Source organism: Pinus tabuliformis, chromosome 4_2 (assembly GCF_031772625.1).
Source record: "Pinus tabuliformis cultivar Carrire ecotype Pingquan chromosome 4_2, CPIR1, whole genome shotgun sequence".
Taxonomy (NCBI): domain Eukaryota; kingdom Viridiplantae; phylum Streptophyta; class Pinopsida; order Pinales; family Pinaceae; genus Pinus; species Pinus tabuliformis.
In genome coordinates, this window is record NC_142304.1 from 466,420,066 (window position 1) to 466,436,875 (window position 16,810).

At 41.6% G+C, this 16,810-nt stretch overlaps 1 long non-coding RNA gene across 3 annotated transcripts in view; it reads left to right on the forward strand.

Annotated features, from left to right (window-relative positions):
* The first annotated feature begins 249 nt into the window (after positions 1-249).
* LOC149169981 (uncharacterized) overlaps positions 250-16,810 on the forward strand; it is an 87,217-nt gene continuing 70,656 nt past the window's right edge. For 2 of the 3 annotated variants that reach the window (XR_016259436.1, XR_016259435.1), the window contains exons 1-2: positions 250-635; positions 732-830. This is a non-coding gene — a long non-coding RNA (uncharacterized LOC149169981). The remainder of the gene's footprint in view (positions 636-731; positions 831-16,810) is intronic. The other variant, XR_016259434.1, reaches the window with a different exon arrangement.

Consider the following 16,810-nt stretch of genomic DNA (forward strand, 5'->3'; position numbering starts at 1 on the left):
ATGATTAAAATGATCATAATTTAACAATCCTATAATCGTCTCTAGGCACTTTTGAGAGCCTTGCTAATTTTATTAATGTTAAATTTTAACAACTTTCACTTAAAATAAAGTAGACCTAAAACTTTGTAAATTTTAACGAGACATTGCCCATGAGGACGTTTTCAAAATTTTAACGGGACATTGTCATGACGAAGATTTCTTTTTTTTTTAAAATCTTCAAGCACACACATTTCTGGGATTAATGTGAAAGACTTTTGCAACAGCCATTCTAAGTCGCTAGCCATATTCCAACTCTAAAGAACGAAGTATTTAGGGAACATTGCCCCATTTCCAACTCTAAAGAATGAGGTATTTGGTGAACATCGACACACTTCTGGGTTGGACCATTAGATAAAGACAGCGTTCAGCGTTCAGAGCAGGGGGACAGCTAGAGAATCATGAAAACCAAAGCGAAAGAAGCTATGAAGGGTCCAAGAGCCCGAGAGGAGGAGCCCGCTCCAGAAGGAGAAGCCCAAGCTCTTAATCAGGAAAAGTTGGAGATCTCACAGGACATCGCAAGGGTTTTAAACATTGTCATTTGAAGGGAATTCGTAAGGTTTTAATCATTGGCATTTGAATTGATAGAGATATTCCAGGTAAAGCTTTTCTGCTTTTTCTTTTTTTTGTCAGTTTCATTTTTATTGGTTTTTGGCATGGCCAGTAATTTTTTAAGGAATTTTGCTCTGTAACAGGGGAATGCAAAGAAGAGGGTTCACCATCGTGGAAGAAGGTGAAACGAGGGTGGTTTGTGCAAGTCTAAGGGATCAGCCCCATTCTTCGTCTGGAATCAGGTTGGTATACATTTGTCATTTTCTTTCTATGTATGCATTCTGTCATTACCTATTTTTCGATACGGAAAAAGAAAACAACTAGGTAAACCCCCAGAAGATAATGAGGTTAATATTTAGAAATCTGATGTCATCTCGTGGTTGACAGTATGAACTAGGTGTATATTCTTTCATTAATATAGAAAAGAAAACGGCTAGTTAACCCCGTAAGGTACTGTGGTTAATATTTAGAAAATCCGAAATCATCTAGTGGTTAATATCCAGAGCTAGCTAGATGATTACGTTGGCCAGTCATGGTATAGCTTTTAATTATAATTTTACTTTTGTATTAGCAGTGTTGTGCATAAAGCCGTTCATGCTGGTATTTTGTAGGTTTTTTTTCCAAGGAAAAAGCGTAATTTTCATTAAGAAATTTAAGAAAATTACATGTTGTAAGCCAGCATTTGAGAAATGCTTTCACTACTATCAGCAGAGTGTCAGTCCAGACGTTATGAGCATTATATTTCCATATCTTCCTTCATTAAACTTGAAGGATAAAAAATAAACCAGGTCTGTATTTGCAATGTTAAAAACTGTATAGCAGAAATAAACAAAAAACAAAAAACTAGGATGATCATATTGATCAGTCCTGAAAATGAACCGTCTCTTCGATGAAAGGCCTATGGTAGATCTGGAAAAAGTCTCCATCCCTGTACTCTTGAATCAACCACTGTCCTCTGGTCAGCTGCGTGGCCTCTTTGGAAAGAAGATCAACGACTTCATTCCTTTCTTTGTAGATATGAGAGCAGACAAAAGACTCAAACTGAGATTTTAATTCAATAGCTTCCTCCACTAAGTCTCTGAGTGTGTGCAAGTGACAATTATAGATCCCATTTATCCAGTTAATGATGAGCTGAGAGTCTCCAAATATTTGAAGGTTATGACAGTGTTTTACCCTGGCAAAGAGGAGGAGATGTCTAAGACTATTTAGTTCCGCGTAGTTGTTTGTGCCTCTCCCTAATCCCACTTTTATTTTGAAGCTCACTGAATCATTAGATATAGGACTGCCCTTCCCTCGCAACCCTCTAGTTGGGCTAAGCCATCGAAGTACACCCATGGCTGACTTCTGTCTATTACTTCTGGGATTATTTCCCGAGGGGGATGCTGGATTGGATACTCGGGGATTGAGTTATAAATGGCCAACATATGATTGCAGGCTGCCGCTCCCAATATATCTTTATCCTGGAAAATTCCATGGTTCCGGATAATCCATATGCCCCAGCGTATAATGAGAGGTAAGTTTTTTAATTTCTGGTTGGCCGTGCTTGACTACCATGTCTGCCAAGCCTCATTTACATTGTGGCCTGTCCAACGAAGGTGAACTGAGAGCGCTGTGGTAATGATATTCCAGATATTAGCCGGTACTGAGCAATGGAGAAAGAGGTGATCGGTGTCCTCAATGGCAGCTTTGCATAGGCTACATATGAAAGGGCCATGGAAATTTTGATTTTTCAGGTTTTGGTCTGTGGGAATTTTATTTGAAAAGATAGTCCCAATGAGTAGCCGAGCTTTATGGGGGGCTTTCAGCTTCCAAATGAATCGCCACCACCAGCAGATAACTCCCATTGCTCGAGTTTCCATGATTGATGCGAATCCAACCTTTGGAGAGTATATGCCGGTGGGGACCTTGGCCCATATCAACTTATCCTCTTTTGCTGAGATCTTGATGTTTGCCTCCTCCAGCGCCCCAACGAACCTCATCCACTCCCTGCTCCATCTGCCACTTATGCCCAGATGCTCAAAATCCCTCCATTGTATATTTGGCCTCTCATGCTGCTCCTCCGCCGAGATGTGTGCAAGTTGTGAGAACCCTGCTGCTGTGAGTTCCTGTCTCATCTCTCGTGGCAAAATATGGGCATTTTTGCTTCTTGCCCAGGCATCGGAGCCAATTCTTGTTAGGATATTCCGACACATAGGATATAGTTAAGTTCAACTTGGTCTAGTATAGAGTTAGGTTAGAGTTAGGTAAAGTGTGTTTCTTTACCGTTGTACATTTTGTAACTTACAATCCGACGGTCACGATATGTAGTGATCCGACGGTTCACTCTCACCTCGGTATTACCGACACTTGATCCGTGGCTTGACACCCGATTGGTCCATGAGTTCTATTTAAAGCGCATGGAGGGTCATTGTTCGGGTAATCCGTGCATGAGAGAAGCTTATGTAAATTTTCATTCTTTGATTAATAAATTGTCTGTACCCACGTTGGGACAGGCCGTGGACTGTTTCCCTCCTTGCACTCTGAGGGTTTTAACCACGTCAAAAATACTGGTGTATTGATTTGAGATCTGGTTGTGAGCGGTGTCCTTTTGGTATTCTTCTGTGGAACTTACCCTGTAAATTCCTACATGGTATCAGAGCTATTTGAGGGCCGCGTCCGTTGGTGATCCAAATCTGAAGCCGGTAGAACTGCATGCGGCTGTCGTTTCCTAGATCTGCTGTTTCTGACTGCTTTCGGGCCGAGAGGACTGCTCTGTTGCATTCGGAGCATCTGTTTCAGTGAGGAACCCCTTTCGTTTCACGCGAAAAGGTTTCCGGTAGCCCTAGCTGCGTCATTTTTCAGATCGGGAGGTATACAGTGTTTTTTTTTGCAGTTTACTGTCATTTTCTCTCTGCTTATTTCGGTTTCGGTTTATTTAGCCTTTTTTTTTCCCGGATCTATACCTTTCATTTCTGCGTATGCTCTTTGCCCTGCGACTCTGTGCGATCTGGGCAAATCAGAAACAGAAAGAAAGGATTTTTCTCATGCGTATGCTCTTTTCCCTGCACCTTAGTGTGATCTCGGAAAATCAGAAACATTGAGGAAAATATTTAGTTTTTCGGCTAAAAGCTAACTTTGAGATTTTTTTTAAAATTTCTAGTTTTTTGGCTAAAGCTAACTTCGAGCCGTAAGGTTCGTTTTTCTTTGGATATTCGTGTTGGGTTTTGTGTTTTGTGTTTTGTAGGGGAAAAGAGTCTTCCCAAGGCAAGCACGCAAATCGAGGCCCCCCCCCCCCCCCCCCCCTCTCTCTCTCTCTCTCTCTCTCTCTCTCTCTCAAATCTTTTGTATAGATCAATTGGTTCAAAGACCTTTTAAGAGAGTAGAGGTCTTGGGTTCAAGTCTCCATTTTGTGGGGGCGGATTTTTTCATTCCCGCACATTCGCGCACTTTGCCGGCAACGTCAACAATTTTTTTTTCAAAAAGCCATAACTTCTTCATCCGGAAGCCTTTTTCAGAGCCGTTTTTTTTAAAACCGCCTATTTTTTCGAGATCTATCCATTGGACCACTCACTTTCAGCATCTTCAGCTTCAGTTGTTTTTCAAAAATGGAAAGTCCATGCCAAGTCATTCTTGACAGCACTAACTACTTCCAATGGGTCGCCTACATGGGAGATTTACTTAGAAGTAAAGGTCTCTTCAGAATAGCCACAGACCAAGAGAAGAAACCCAAAGATGAAGACAAGGCCGAAAAATGGGAAAATCGACAAGATCAAGCACGTGGCTTGATAGGAATGTCTGTTTCTCCTGATCTTAGATTCCACATTGCAGAAATTGAAACTCCTCATGAAGCATTAGAAAAACTTGCTAAAGTTTTTGGGATTAAAAATGAAATTAGATCCCATCAACTTGAAAATGAGCTGCTTACTTTGGATCCTAATAATTTTTCTTGCATTGAAGATTTCTTGTCAAAATTCAAGAACCTTAGATATCTCTTGGAAGGTGTTAAAGTTAAGAAAGATGATGGTAACCTTATTTATTCCATCCTCACTAAGTTAGGGCCAGCCTACTCTGTATTTGTTTCCACTTTCCATTCTACCAGGGAAGCTTTCATTTGTCAAGGCAAAGACTACAAGCCCCCTTCCTTTGACTCCTTTTGTGATTCCTTAATAAGAGAACAAGAAAAACTCTTACACCTTGGTCTTCTTAATCTTGGAAACTCTTCCACAAAAGCGTTAGCCGCCCAGCAGCATCCAAATTCAAAGAATCCTAAGAAGTCTTATCCTCAAAGGAATGGTCCTAAACCAACTCAGCCTCAAGATGAAAGATCATTTCAGCAATATGATAAGCCCAATAAAAACAAATGGAAGAAGACTGAAAGACATTGTAACTTTTGTAATCGAGATGGCCACTTAGAATCTAAATGCTTTAAGAAGATGGAAGCCTTGGAAGCCGCAATGAAGAAACATAACATCCATCTGGAGCCTACTTCAACTTCAACTTCCGGAACGGCATTTTCTGCATGTCATCGTCAATCATCTCAGTCTGGTTATGCATTAAATGTATCTTCTTCTTCTTCTCATTCTCATGAGTGGCTCATTGATTCTGGAGCCTCTTGTCACATGGCCAAAAACCAAGCCATGTTTTCTTCTTTAAATGATTGTAACACCAAAAATATATATGTTGGTGATGATAGATCTCTTAATGTTGTAGGGACTGGAACTGTTCATCTAGACAATGGTCAGTTCAATGATGTATTATGTGTTCCAAACTTATCCTGCAACCTTCTATCTGTCTATCAGATAACTCATTCAGGTGAAGGTAAAATTGTTGAATTTTCACCTCATGATGTTGTAATCAAGGATCTAAAAGATCCTAAACAGATTCTAGCTACTGGTCTTGCTGATGATTCCAAAAGGTTGTATAAGTTTCACAACTTTGGGTCATCCCATCTTCCCTCAGTATTTGTTGCTCATAATGATGAAGTGAGCAAACTTTGGCATGAGCGGTATGGTCACTTAAACTATCGCTCCCTTCAGCATCTATGTAAAGAAAACATGGTGACAGGTCTTCCTATGGTATCTTGCAAAGATGGTGTTTGTTCCGGATGTGTACTCGGAAAACATCATCGGGACAGTTTTGACAAACGTGCCTCTTGGCACGCCTCAGCCCCTTTACAGCTTGTGCACAGTGATTTATGTGGTCCTCTTCCTGTTGCTTCATTCTCTGGCTGCAAGTACTTCTTAACTTTCATTGATGATTTCTCTAGACGCACTTGGGTATACTTCTTAAAACTCAAGAGCGAAGTATTTACCACCTTTTTGGCCTTCAAAGCATTCGTTGAAAAACAATCTGGACATCAAATTCTTAAGCTAAGAACTGATAATGGTGGAGAATATGTTAAAAATGCATTCATCAACTTTTGCACCGAAAATGGAATTCAAATGCAACATACTGTTCCATACACTCCACAACAAAATGGTGTAGCTGAAAGGAAAAATCGCACTTAAAGGAAATGGCTAATTGTATGCTGCAATCTAAAGGACTCAGTCTTAGTTTTTGGGCCGAAGCAATTAATTGTGCAAATTATATAATCAATCGCACTCCTACTAAGGTTCTAGAGAATATCACTCCAGAAGAAGCTTGGAGTTCCATTAAACCAGATGTAAGTCACTTTCGTGTGTTTGGAAGTGAAGCATGGGCCCATATTCCAGATGAAAAGCATAAAGCCTTAGAACCTAAGAGTGAGAAATGTACTTTTGTTGGATATTCTGAAGATGTAAAAGGCTATAGACTTATTCCATTTAAGTCCAAAAATGTTATCATTAGAAGAGATGTAAAATTTGATGAAAATAAATCGGCCTGCGAGCCTAGTCCGGCGGATGTGCCACCTCTTCCTATCTCTTCTATCTTTGAAAACATTTCTTCTTCTGATGATGAAAGCGAGGATGATAATCCTTCCCCACCTTCTCAGGATCCTCAACTTCCAAGATGGGTCCGTGCTACTCGGGATGCAGCAGGTGATCTTGCCGGTGATCCTACAGATCAGCGACGTACACGTTCTCAGTTTGAAAGAGCCTCTTCTTTACTGGCTCAAGCTCCAGTAAATCATGATCCTGACACTTTTGCAGAAGCTTCAGGCCATCCACATTGGGAAACAGCTATGAATGAAGAATATCATTCATTGATGACAAATGATACATGGGATCTTGTTCCTCTACCAAAGGGACGCAAACTTGTTAGATGCAAATGGGTTTACAGAACCAAGTATGGACCAGATGGGAAAGTTGATAAACATAAAGCTCGTCTAGTTGCTAAGGGCTTTTCACAGGTTGAAGGCATTGACTACACTGAAACCTTCTCTCCAGTTGCCAAAATGAACTCTATCCGCCTTGTTCTTTCCCTTGCTGCCTCTTTAAAATGGGAAGTCCATCAAATGGATGTTAAATCTGCCTTCTTGCATGGGGACTTGCAGGAAGAAATCTATATGGAACAACCCATTGGCTTCATACAAACAGACTCCAGCCTCGTTTGTCGACTTAAGAAATCCCTTTATGGCCTCAAGCAAGCTCCTCGAGCTTGGTATGCCAAAATGGATAGCTTTCTTTTAGAATCTGGCTTTTCTAGGTGTCATTCTGACAATACTGTCTACACCAAGAAAGTGGGCAACTCTCTCATCATCCTTGTTCTTTATGTTGATGATCTTATTCTTACTGGTAGTGATCCCAACCTTATAAACCATGTGAAGTCCAGCCTTAAAAAGAAATTTGAAATGACAGACTTAGGACACTTACACTATTTTCTCGGTCTTCAAGTCTTGCAATCCCAAGAGGGTATTTTCCTTTCCCAGTCCAAGTATGCTTGTGATATTCTTCGTCATTTTCACATGGAAGACTGTAAGCCAGCCCCTTCTCCCTTTCAGTCTGGAGTCAAACTTTCAGTCTCTTGTACTTCTCCTGAAGTTGATGCTACCTTATACCGTCAACTTGTCGGAAAACTCTTGTATTTAACCCATACTCGTCCTGATCTTTCCTTTGTTGTTGGCCTTGTTGCTCGTTTTATGCAAAACCCCCGTGAAAGTCATTGGAAAGCAGCTAAAAGAATACTTCGTTATGTTCGAGGTACAATACAGTTTGGGATTCATTACAGTGCCAAAGCAGCTCCTCTGTTAGTTGGTTTCACTGATTCTGATTGGGCTGGTGACCTTGATGATCGGAAGTCTACTGCCGGTTATGTCTTCACTCTTGGTTCAGGACCTATTACATGGGCTTGTAAGAAACAGGCTGCCATTTCTCTTTCGTCAGCAGAAGCAGAGTATCGTGGTGCCGTGGAAGCTAGTAAGGAAGCCTTGTGGCTTCGTCAGATCCTATCAGAGTTTGGCTTTGAGCAGCAGCATCCAACCACACTTTGGTGTGATAATCAAAGTGCCATTCAGCTATGCAAAGATCCAGTCCAGCATCAGCGCAGCAAACACATTGAACTACACATGCACTTCATCAGAAAGCTCATTCATGACCATGTTCTTGAAGTGCAATATTGTCCAACGGATGATCAGGTTGCAGACATCTTCACAAAGGCTCTCACAGAGGCGAAGTTCACTAAACTTCGATATATGCTTGGAGTTCAGGAAGTTGTCACTAAGGGGGGATAGGCTCTAGTGCCTCCTTCCTTCTCCTATTGTGTCATATTTGTAAATCCTTCAATCCTATCCCAAGTTGTTCTTAAGGGGGGATGTTAGGATATTCCGACACATAGGATATAGTTAAGTTCAACTTGGTCTAGTATAGAGTTAGGTTAGAGTTAGGTAAAGTGTGTTTCTTTACCGTTGTACATTTTGTAACTTACAATCCGACGGTCACGATATGTAGTGATCCGACGGTTCACTCTCACCTCGGTATTACCGACACTTGATCCGTGGCTTGACACCCGATTGGTCCATGAGTTCTATTTAAAGCGCATGGAGGGTCATTGTTCGGGTAATCCGTGCATGAGAGAAGCTTATGTAAATTTTCATTCTTTGATTAATAAATTGTCTGTACCCACGTTGGGACAGGCCGTGGACTGTTTCCCTCCTTGCACTCTGAGGGTTTTAACCACGTCAAAAATACTGGTGTATTGATTTGAGATCTGGTTGTGAGCGGTGTCCTTTTGGTATTCTTCTGTGGAACTTACCCTGTAAATTCCTACAATTCTGATTTGGGATCCATCCCCCACCTTCCATGCTTGGCCCTGTTTTATGATATCAATTGAGTGCGTGATGGCCTTCTAGATGATTGAGACCCCCATGGGACTGTGGCTGGGGCTATGATTCCAATCTGAAATTGATAGTGGATAAATGTACTTGTAAACTACATCCTTCCAGAGGCTGCTCGAGGTAATGATTTACCAACACAATTTTGCTCCTAGGGCCTTTGCAAAGTCCTGGGGATCCTTGAATCCCCAACGTCCCCATTTCTTGGGTTTTGCTATCCTTTCCCAATTGACCCAAGCGAAAGTTTTACCTACTGTTTGGCCACGCCATAGGAATCTGTAGCAGATCTGCTTGATTTTGCGATGAATGCCTTTAGGGATCCAAGCCAGAGACATCCAGTAGACTGGAAATGCCTCAAGGACTAATTTTATGAGGGTGAGTCTACCAGCCTTAGAGAGCTACTTCTACTGCCAAATATTTATTCGGGCTTCAATTTTTGGAAGCATCCACGCCCAATCTGCAATGTGGTACCCGTTTGGCTTAAGCTTGAAACCCAGGTACTTCAGTCCAGCTTCCAGCTCCTGCCTTACGAACCCGAAGTGCTGGGAGGCATATCTTTGTTCATTTGGGAGACAGGAGCTGAAAATGATTGCTAATTTGTCGAAGTTCGGCTCCATTCCTGTTGCTTTATAGAAAAGAGATAAAATTGACTCGAAATTAGAGGTATCTCTAAAGGAGCCATTTAGAAAAATTAGAACATCATCAACAAAAAGAAGGTGAGAAATAATGGTCCTGACATTGATTTCCATGCCTCCTAGAGTGCCATTTATTCTTGCTGATTTTATGAGCCTACTGAGACCTTCCATAGTCAGAAGGAATAGCGTTGGAAGAAGTTAGATCCTGCCCCATTGATTAGGATGCTAAAAGAAACAGTTGTGAAACAACTTCCCACCCATTTGATGAATTGGTGAGGAAACCCAATGTGTGTGAACATGAGCTGAAGATAAGTCCAATTTACTCTATTAAAAGCCTTAGATAAGTCAATCTTGAGTATGGCAACTCTTTTAGAATGGGTTTTGATGGAGTGAAGCATTTTATGAGTGGTGCCTATGGCCTCTTGGATATGGCGGTGTCTAAGGAAGGCAAATTGTTTCTTTGAGATCATCCTGGAGAGGATTGGCTTTATGCGGAGGGCAATAATCTTGGAGGTAATTGGTGGGCCCTAGTATTGCAGCAATGATGCTGCAACTCCTGGGACTCCCTTCTTTACTTTTATCAACTCGGTTGTTCGTAACAAACTTGGAAGCGATGGTGCTATATGCACAAGTACTAGCTCTTGCCGCAGGCTGTCACTTGATCAACTGGCACAAGTTCGCTAGGAGCTTAAGCCAACTTCTATGAGCTCTTAGAAGAAGCTTTTAACTGTGATGGACGAAAGCTAACTCAAAAGAGGCTAGTCTACTTGTAGAAAGAAGCTGAAAACTGAAAGGAAATGCAAACCCTAGCAAACCCTAGTTTTACCGACTAACCTTACTAGTGCAAGAAAAGAGATGAAAGCTGCGGAAATGGATGCCATTGACTTTTGGAAAGGTAAAATGCATGTGACTAAGCTACTTCTGAAGAAAAATATGGAAAAAAACATCTTTTTGTACTTTTGAGTAATCTTGCAGAATTATTATGCATGCGCTTTAACTGTTTTTGATTGTGCAGAGGTTGATTGGCGAAAGGAAATGGAGTGGGCGCTTGCAGGAGGTCGGGAAGGTGAGAAGAGGGCCTAAGGGGTCCCTAGCACCCTTCCAGAGAGTTTCACAGTGATCAGATCTCGAAAAACTGCTCACGTGAACTTCTATAGGAAGTCTGCAGGGGTTTTACAGGAAGTTCTACAGGAAGAGCCGAAAGAGGATTTTGGAGGGTTGATGGTGGGAAAAAGGTGGGAAAGTGGAAATGGAGGATGGATGAGGATGTGAAGGGGTCTAGGACCTGGTGAATGAAGCTAAGGAGTGATGAAGGTGGTTGGATTTGTTCAAGGATGGAGGGAGCAATGTTGCACAAGAATGTAGAAATTAGGTCAAATTGGAAAAGCGTGGTGAATGAAGGAAAGAAATCTGGAATTAGGGGTTGGAGCAGGTGGTATGATGGAGGAAGGATAGGTGGCAATGTATCACATGTGTTCTGCACACTATTTTCCAAAACCGATTGAACAAAGACTAGAAAAACCAGAGAGCTATCTATTTTGACCTAATCTGACCCAAAAACCAAAAACATGATGAATAGAAGTTTATAGACAGGAAATCATGCAAGATAACTATGGAAACTAAGCAAGAACAGATCTAAACATGCAAGTACAACTGGTATCAACTTTTCCACCTAAAAATCTAACACTAGCAATCGCATGGAAAGGCAAAAACAGTGTTTTTGTGGCAGCAAGTATGCCTTGGTCTCAGCTCATGGTCCCAAGGAGGGAGAGATGAGATCAAGGATTGCTTGATGGCCTTTTTGCAGATCTTTTCTGTTACCAAACTGTCAAATCAACCTGAAACATGAAAAGGTATTTTAATAATAAAAAACAACCTAAGTAACAAAGCAAGATCTTAACCTAAATAACAGAAATTATTCTATGAATGCAAGGAAAACACATAAAAATACACGAAGGAGGTACTGGCACTTGGGTTGGGCCCATCCCCAAGAGCTACGGCCTCCTAAGAAAGCTCAGAGCTGTTGCAAAGCGAAATTTATCTCCATTACTCAAAAAATAATCATGTCACAAAACTGTTTACAGCAAGAGCTCGAAAATGAGCTGAAATGCAGAGTTGCACTAAAGTGCGAAAAACAACTGTTCAATAGCTAAACTACTAAGGCTTGAAGCCTTCCTACTTATGCAACACGAGGACTCCCAAACAGTTCTCCTTAACTTTAGGAGCTTGGCTGCCAAAACTGCAGTTAATCAACCACTTCACAAAACCTGCTCGGCTGCCCCTTGAAATCGTCTTTGGTGGGTTGTTGAACTCCGAGCTGATGGTGGAGAACTCGAGAAAGGGGTCATTTAGTGCAGGAGACACCCTTCCTACAAATCCTCAGCCTTGTTCCTTCGTTTTTGGTTGTCAACTTGCTCATAAATGCTTGACTTTGGTCCAAAAGATGTCCAAAAATATGCAATAAGCACGTATTAGACTTTGTGGTCAAGTGACTATTCTCATTCATTCAATTAACATAAATATATTCAAAAGCATGCATAAAACTATGAAGAATGGTGGATTAATCGAGAATAACAGGCAAAATGAGCCCATAAAGTTACTCATTTTTGGGGCTCATCATCACCCCCCTGCTGAATGTGGTTCTCATCCTCTGAGCAACTAATCCAGCTCATTATCTTTGATTGCTTTGACTGCCTCTCTGACATCCCAGGCTTCCGAGGTGATGTCCTCTTCTTGGTCATGAAACCCTGTGTTTCTCTCTACTTCCTCCCATTGCCTGTGTTCTTCTTCTTCTTTGACCCCTTCCAGTAGTCCCAAAAGCAATGGAGGACTGAACTTTAGGCCAATCCAGTTGGACTTCAGATTTTGCATTGACTGTTTATAAAGTGGCACTCTTGTCAAAGCCTCCCTCATCCTTGTTGGGGAGTGGTACTCTCTTATTTTCAGACTGTGGGACAATGTGTTCCATCTCCTTGTGCAAGCATGAATGCAGTTATCACCCAACAATCTTTCCATGTCTTCAAAGTGAGCAGTGGCCTGAGCTTGCCTTTCAACTTAGTCTGGGAGAACCTGAGGGTTGTTGGCAAGGTGTTGATGGGCATATACTAAAGCTGAGGGATCTTTTGGTTCTGCTTTGATCATGAGTGGCTCACTTAGCTCCCTGTCCATAATTTTCCGAATTTTTGCTGCCCTCTTTTCCTCATGGCTTAACCAGGAAGCCATGGCCATGAGTTGCACATCTCCCAATGCGGCATTGGGGTCCCATAGATTCATGTTTGAAAGTGCCAAGTTGTGTAAATAGAATTTTGCTAACTTGGCATTATCTTCAGCTGAGCTACTGTCACACAAATACATGAACTAATTGTAATTATGGAATGGAATGGTGCTCCTTTGGGTCAATGTGTTAATTTGAAATTGCAACCATTGATCTTTAAGATATAATGCATATGACTTAGCAGGTTGCCTACATTGTAAGGCTTCAACTGCCCCGCTGGCCATGCAGACCATTTGGGCTTCTTTCTCTTGCACCTGTTGTTTTAAAACCTGTATTTCTTCTGTTGCCTGTGACTCCTTTTCCTGTAGCAGTTTTGTTAGCATCTCAACATCAGCTTGCAACTTTTCCTCTCTCTGCTGTTCCTCGGTTGTTTCCTTGTTTGCTGGAGGTCCTTCTTGCTGCTGCTGCTCTCCCAAAATGGACGGCCTATCTTCCTTATGACCTTCCTGCAACTGCTTTTTCAACAGCTCATTTTCTTCCTGTAATTTGGCTCTTTGACTGCTTTCCATGTGCCTCACCATGGCCAACTCTTTTCTTGACTCTTTGAGTTGTTCTTCTAGGTGGCCTATGTCTGCAACACCCTTGGATTTGGCAATTCTCATCCAAGTGTGAGTCCTAACCTGTTCTTGTTCCAATGCAAAGAAAAGTGGTACAACAAACTTCTGTGGGATGATCTTCCCACCTTCTAACTGGTTGTAATATCATCCCAAGTTAGGCTGAGGGCTTGGTTCCAGTATCTCCTCGATCTTTTCTTCTCCCTGTGATTGTTTGGTTGCCTTCTCCAATTTCTCAGTCTCTTTTAATTTAGCTAGAGTTTCTTGTAGAGATGTTTTAGCTTCCTGTAGAGCTGCCTTTGAGTCCATCATCCTAATTCTCTCTCTCCAGGTGGAGGTTTTTGGGCTTCCCCTTTCATAAGTGATAGATATCTTTGAAGGAGACTCTTCTTTCGATTTAGTGGTTGTGTCCTCAACGACAATTGGTTCCTTTAATTGTGGCTAGGGCTTGCTCACTTTGATCCTTCTGCTTCTCCTGGCTTTAAAGTACATGGAGGTTTGCCTCTTTCTTTTTCCTTTTTGTTTTGTAGGTGTGCTTAATGCAGCAAGCACAACTGCTGCCTCCCTTGCCAACGCCTCAGGGGATTTCTCTTCCTGCTGTTATTTTTCTTCGCTTCCTGTAGAAATCTCTGTGTCCACTGTTTCTGTCTGTATGATTGATATCTTAGGGTGTGCCTTTCCCTTTTCTTTCTGGGTGCCTGCTTTGGCTGTGGCAGCCTTCATTTGGGCTTTCTCGGACTTTTCCTTTCTACTCTGTATCCTCTTTTCCCTTGCTGTTTTTGCTGTTGTTTCTTCCTCTGTTTTAGGCTCAACAGTCTTGCCAAATTCTTCTTTTTCTTTCTGTTTTTCCTCTGTTTTGCCCTCTGCTTGAATGTCCTGTGCTCCCTCATCATTGTTCTTCTGAATTTCTTCAGTTTGCTCCCCCTCCTCACTGCTGGATGGGGTGATGTTCGTAGCCAAAGTTCTAATGTTATCATCCCTGGACATGTTTCTGAAGATTTCCCAAGATATGGGGACAGTGTAGGTGTGTAAAGCATCTTTCACCAACAGTTTGATGAGCCCATGGTGGGCCAACTGATCTGGGATCCCTTCACTTAGTTTTGTACCACATTCAATTAAGGACTGAAGAAGGAAATATGGGATGCTTAGTTTCTTGGCTGGAGGCAAGTCCATCCCATGCCTTAATTCATGTAACAACCTGAAATGATATCCATAGATGATGCTAAACCTCCCTTCACATGTGATATACTTCATAATTTGATAACTAACTTCACTCCAAAGAGGAGGCAAGCTTGTCCTTCTAACTCCGTTTTTGTCTTCTACAGGATGCTCCTCGGGCAGAAAAAATGTTTTCTTAGCAACTTGGCCCAATGATCTCTCTTCTTTGCTCCAAGGGAGCCCTAATGGTAGACCAATAATTCTACTGATGAGCTCAGGGGTAGGTTCTAGGGTCAAACCCCTAAAACTAACTGTGGCATGTGTCTTTGAATGTGGTCTCAGGGACATTAAAAACTCTTCAGTTATCTCCTCATCATAACCCTGAATTTTGTCAAAGAAGGATTTCCAATTTGCCCGGGTGAAAAGGTCTACCGCCTCAGGGTGCTTGTGCAACTTGTTAGAGTTTGAGGGTTCTTTCCTTATGAATCCTCCTGGCATGGTGTTGAGTGCTCTTTTTATGTTTTAACCAGAAAAGAAAATGCTCAGGAAAATAAACAGTCAAGCACTGAAACAGAGGATAACTGAATTCGGTTTCTTCTGAACCCAAGAAGGAATTTCTCGTGTGTTCCTTACAATATCAAATAGCAATAATTCTCCTGTTTTAAGACTGCTGTCACCCAGAATTTAACTGTCTGTTTATGAAAAGAAGAATTTTGTTTTTACAGAACAGAGCATAAGGATGCAGGTTCTCTTCTCAGCACATAGATAGATATGTAAATTCAGTTTTTTTCACGCACACAGGCTGGCCTCTACTGTTGCATGTCTCTTCCTTCCAGGAGAATTTAAAAAATGCTGAGGAGATTTCCAATGCAGAGGAAAAAACTGGGTAAACTCGGTGAAATATGCAGGTAGACTTTCACTTTTTCTCAATGCACAGGCAGACTTTTACTCTCGTTTTTCAATTTAATGCCATTCAATTCACCACCTTGCACAGACAAATCATGCACAAAGAAGTTTTCTCAAGCTTACCTCGTTCAACGCTATATTGCCAAACCCCAGGTCTTCTGAAGCAGATGCAACAAAACCCTCTCTGTTCTGGAGTCCCTCTGTTTGCAGTTGCTGTCCGCTCCAGGCAAGAAGGTCTGAAGGTGACAGAATAGATAGGAAGGAAGAGCTGGTGCCCTCTACTAGGCTATAAAGCCCTTTGTAACTACCACGGTCGGTTGAGCAATATCCAACCCTTGTAGTGAAACTTCCATGTCTGCCAACCCAATATCATTTTGGTTTACCTGTTCTTCCAGTGTAGAGGCGATAGCCGGTCTAGCACTGTTAAATTGGCAACTAGGGCCAAACTCCATGTGGGTCGGCTTATTTATGGCAGCTGATATTTTTATTGGATCCCTCTCGTCGAGAGGTGTAGGATTGATCCAAAGATCATCCGATTCCGATAAGTATTTATGGAGATATGAATTTATTTTGTTTATGTAATTATTATGAAGCCGACCAGCTCTTATGTAGGCTCTAGAAGCCCAAACGTCGTGTCTATTCATCATCTACACATTAGTATAAATAGATGAGGTTTGATGTCATTTGAGGACACAATTCTTGAGTGATCTCCTCCTCTCCACGTCTTGGGTTTTTGGAGAAGGAGTGAGACACCAAGAGAAACACACGCTGGCCCAAAGATGATGCCCTACCAACGATCATGAAAACCTACCAATGCAGATGATGGAGACATATATACGCTAGACATGAAGTTGTTCATGGTTATATATACGCTGGACATGAAGCTGTTCATGGTTATATATAGATATGCTGGTCAAGAAGACACGTATGCAGTCAAGAGTGCCAAAGTCATCAAGCCGCAGTGATGAAGAGGTAAGTCGTTGTACATCGTAGCCATCGTAATATGCTGTTCATGGTTATACGCAGTCTAGGGTTACGCAGGGCATAAGATTAATACGTAGGTCATCTATCTAGCCGCAGTAAGGGTAGGAACTGATATGCTATAATGGAGTACATACGCACTGCATGAAGACAAGACAGTCAACGTGATGCCATCTGGAATCATTACACGTTGTTCATGGATAAATACAGTCAACGTGATGACATCCGGATTCAACGCAGTCATAAAGAGTTGTTCAACGTAGCAATAGCTTCATATACTCTGGCAATATATATATATATATATATATACACACATATATATATATATACACGCAATCACTTAGGCAATATATATATACATGCAATCAATATATATATACACGCACAACTTTCACACTCAGGTATACACGCAGTCACTCAGGCAATTGGACTTCAAGAATGTATATACGTAGGTGGATTCATATACATGCAGATGGACTTCATGTAT